The following is a 4658-nucleotide window of genomic DNA, read 5'->3' on the forward strand; positions in this document are numbered from 1 at the left end:
GCTCCTTTTGGGTACCACATAACCCACCCGTTTGTAAGCTGAAGGTGGCCATTAAATTTGAGGACTTTGTTACAGCATATTATGCATCTTAAGCAAAAAAAGAAAAAGAAATATTGACCATTAGTGACCATTACTATAGACTCTTCTCTGAAGCTCCTTCACTTTCCTCTAGTTACAATCAATTTTCAATCTTCTTCTTTTTTTTTTTTTGGCTAGGCAATGGGGATTAAGTGACTTGCCCAGGGTCACACAGCTAGTAAGTGTTATGTGTCTGAGGCCAGATTTGAACTCAGGTACTCCTGAATTCAGGGCCAGTGCTCTGTTCACTGTACCACCTGGCTGCCCCTAATGATGCCGGCATCCATGCTGATTCTCACAGAAGTCCCTCTACCTCTCCAGTCTGTTAACTGCCTATGTCCTATGGTAGAATTCTCTCCCTCCTCATCTCGTTTCCTGCTTCTTTAAAGTCGCAGCTATAAATCCCACCTTCTGTGAAAAGGCTTTCTTACTCTCCCTTAGTGCTGGTGTTTTCCTCTGAGACCACTCCCAATTTATCCTGAATCTATCTTGTTCCTACATCATCATTTACATATTGTCTTCCCCATTTCACCAGTCGATATATATTGACTAAGTGAGGACTGTGTGGCAGGCCCTGGAGATACAAAAAAAGGCCACAGTCAGTATCTGCCCTGCAGGAGCTTACAATCTAATGAGAGAGACAACATGCAAACAGGCATGTGCACACAAAGCTATGCATAGGATAAATGGGACTTAATTAGCCAGGGAAGGCACCGAAATTAAGAGGCACTGAGAGAGGTTCCCTACAGAAGGTGAGATTTTATTTGGGACTTGAAGGGAGCAGGGAAGCGCAGAGGTGGACATGAGGAGAAAGAGCATTCCAGGCATGAGGGACAGCCAGAGAACATTCTCAGAGCCGAAGGATGGAGGGTCTTGTTCATGGAACAGCCAGGAAGGCTAGTGTCACTGGATCAACGATGGCGAGCAAGGTGTAAGAAGACAGGAAAGGCAGGAGGGGGCTAGGGAATAAAGGCTTCGAATGCCAGAGTATTTTGTATTTGATCCTGGAGGCAACAGAGGGCCACTGGAGTTTCCTGAGTAGGAAAGCCACATGGTCAGACCTGAGCTTTAGGAAAATCACTTTGGTTACTGAACAGAGGATGGATTGAAGTGGAAAGAGATGTGGGCCAGGCAGCTGCGATAGTGCAGGCCTGAGCTGATGAGGGCCTGCCCCAGAGTGGTGGCTGGGGTGACAGCTTACATCAGATTGTCATCTTCTTCAAGGCAGGGACCGGTTTTGACTTTCCTTTGGGTTGCTAGCACTTAACTCAGTGCCAGAAATACAGTAAGTGCTTAAAGACGTGTTGACTCGACGTAGGCATTTCTTCCAACCCTGCAGATTTCATCCTATCTGTGCCAGTCCAACTGGATCACCTCTCATCAGCAGCCTTCTAAGTCTATGAAAGCTGGCAGGATAATACTGAGAAGCGCTATTGCCAGGGCTGAGCTGATTACAATCCAAAGGACTAGGGATTGAGAACAAGGAGTAAAAACGCGAGGAGGCGAGTAGATATTCACATTGCATGACGGGGCAGGATCACACCGCACTCAGGCAGCGGCTTCTGGGGTCCCTCTCCATAGAGACTCCCAGCCTCGAGTTCTTTCTGCACAGTGGTCAAAGACCACACTTTATTGAAAGCATTTGTTCAATCCCTGAAATTGAAGGAAGTTGAATGCCTATGCAGAATCCTGGCAATGATTTATTTTCAGCTAAAATACAGCTCCAAATTTTGATGTGGAAATCACTGGGAGCTCTGGGCCAGAGAGACCGTGGAGATTTAGCCAACTAGGCCACAAGCTAAAGACAAATGAAATCCTGAAACAATGATCTAGTTTTGCACACAGTGGAGAGAGACGACTGATCAGAGCAACTAAGGTCATTTGCACCTTGCAAAGATGTATTTATTTTTTTATCAGTAAGGCTGGGAAAATCATTTAGAGCTGTATGACAAATCCCTGTTAGGAGACTCTTAAAAGAAACAACTCCATAAATGCTTTTAGATACAATAGTAAGTCACACAAGGGTATGCAGAAAGATCTGCCACATGGAAGAATGGCCCCAAGGGCAGAACTCGGAGGAGGGGGGCAGGCAGCTGAAAGAGCCATTGGAAGAGAGGTGAAGCAGCTTCTGCCATTAGAGTACTCCCTCCCCATAGCTGGGCAGTGAGGAAATGGCAAATCAGCCCTCATTGGATCCAGCAATGGAGATTCTTCATCTTATGGTAGCAGTGGTTTCCAGCCTTGCCATTTAAGTAGAGTGAAAAGACTAATAATAACAATGTCTGTTCATGTACTGTGACCTTTTCACACTTGATTTGGTATAATTGACTTAATTTGAGCTACTTCTTTTAATGATTTTCCTTAGCAGGTTAATGCATCCCAAACCCTGGCAAAAATCTCTATCTCTCAGTCTCTCTCCTTTTTGTCTCACTATATTTCCCTGGCTCTACCTTTGTCTATCCTTCTCTGTCTCCATCTATCTCTGTCTCTCTCTATATCTCTACTTCTCTATCTCTGTCTCTCTATTGCGCTCTCTCTCTCTCTCTCTCTCTCTCTCTCTCTCTCTCTCTCTCTCTCTCTCTCTCGTTTGGAAACTTGTAAAAACTCTATATACAATAAGTAAGAAATTACACTGGTTACTTCACCCAACAATACTTACTGACTCTCCAGAGAATGCACTGTCATAAGCTACTTGAAAAGAAAAGAAAAAAGGAAATAGATGTTTTGCTTTTGTTCTACCATCCAAAACTTGCAATCCAGGATGATTGAATGAGGCACAATTGCTAACAGTATGAATATTGGAGAGCATAGACCTCATTCAACTTCATCATTTTACAGGTGAAGAACCCAGATGCACAGGGGTTAAATGACTGGCCCAAAGACACCAAGGTAGTGAGTTTAGAACCCCACTCAGTTTTGGAACCCCAAGATCTTTAGTCACCATCTTCTTCAATACATATATCAAAAAGAGATCCTTGCCCCTCTCTCTACCCCTCCATAATAAACAAACAAGTAAATGAAGAAAGGAAGAAAAGAAAGAAAGAAAAAGAAAGAAAGAAAAGAAAAAAGAAAGAAAGAAAGAAAAAGAAAGAAAGAAAGAAAGAAAAGAAAGAAAGGAAGAAGGAGGAAGGAAGGAAGGAAGGAAGGAAGGAAGGAAGGAAGGAAGGAAGAAGAAGAAGGAAGAAGAAGGAAGGAAGGAAGAAGAAGAAGGAAAGAAAGAAAGAAAGAAAAAAGAAAGAAAGAAAGAAAGAAGAAAGAAAGAAAGAAAGAAAGAAAGAAAGAAGGAAAGAAAGAAGGAAAGAAAGAAAGGAAAGAAAGAAAGAAAGAAAGAAAGAAAGAAAGAAAGAAAGAAAGAAGGAAAGAAAGAAAGAAAGAAGGAAAGAAAGAAAGAAAGAGATAATCTAGCCTTTGCTTGGAGATTTGCTATGGCAGGGAGCTCACTACTTCCTAAGGTGGAACATTATTCTATTGAGCATTTCAATTTTTTTTCAAGTGACAAAAAATATTTTTATTTTGACATCTGAATAAGTGTTGACTCCTCAGGACATGGACTTTGGCATCTTTTCCAACCTATTCATTGGCTTGTTGCACTGCACCTTTCTCAGAAACATCGATGCCATCCAAAAACATTCTGATGTCCTTGTTTTTGACTATGGTGGCCTGTTGGATCAGGGCAGCTGAATTTGATACAAATTCAATATCATTTCCTTCAAGAAATAACTCATCTTTTGGGCTTCAGAAACAGCACAAGCAACACCTGGTTTCATGTGCACTCTTTACATATGTTTTTCACCCAAGAAATTTCTGATTTCTACAAGTGAGCCATTCTCGTGAATACCAACATTGATGGGAAAACATACACAGACTTCATCTTGTAACAAAAACCGCAGATAATGTCTTTGACCATGTTTCGTACATGACTACAGGTGGTGCTCATGGTTGCAAGTTCTTTCCAATTTCCCCGTCATTTGTCCACCTGGAGGCTTTTTTTCTTCTTTCCAAGGAGACTGAGCTCAACATTGACATGGTTGAAATCTCTATGGAGGATTCCTCTGGGCCCCTTCACAATAACTGTCTGACCCTTAAGAGAGATGTCAGCATTTTCGGAGATGTCGATGGTCTGGTTGCTTAGAGTGGTCTTCATTCCGGTAGTGAATCAAGCATTTCTAATTGTTAAGAAAGTTTTCCCCAGTATCAAACCTATAGAAATTTGATTCTTTGCAATGTCTACCAATTGCTTCTGTTTTTAACCAGGAACAAAATAATACAAATACAATCCTGCATGGTGACTCTTTAAATCCTTTTTTTTTTTTTGTAACTATCAGGTTTCTCTGATTCTCCTCTTCTCAAGGCTTCTTTCCCTTAATTCCTGGCACATATTTAAGGTTTTTCATCATTCTGGTCTCCCTATTCTAGACCTTCTTCATCTTACCAACATCCTTCTTAAACTATGCCACCCAGTCCTGAATACAATATTCCATATGTAGTCTGACCTGGGCATAATGCAATGGTATCACTTCCTCTATTCCTGGAAGTCACAACAGGAGTGCAAGGTAAGTCTACTGCTCCGTTATTTGCAG

At 41.8% G+C, this 4658-nt stretch overlaps 1 pseudogene; it reads right to left on the minus strand.

The window, feature by feature from the left end:
* Positions 1–3648: 3648 nt before the first annotated feature.
* LOC110195677 (large ribosomal subunit protein uL6 pseudogene) lies at positions 3649–4253 on the minus strand (annotated as a pseudogene).
* Positions 4254–4658: the final 405 nt, after the last annotated feature.

The sequence above is a fragment of the Phascolarctos cinereus genome, unplaced genomic scaffold, assembly GCF_003287225.1.
Source record: "Phascolarctos cinereus isolate Bilbo 61053 unplaced genomic scaffold, phaCin_HiC Scaffold_5;HRSCAF=322, whole genome shotgun sequence".
In the NCBI taxonomy this organism is placed as follows: Eukaryota; Metazoa; Chordata; class Mammalia; order Diprotodontia; family Phascolarctidae; genus Phascolarctos; species Phascolarctos cinereus.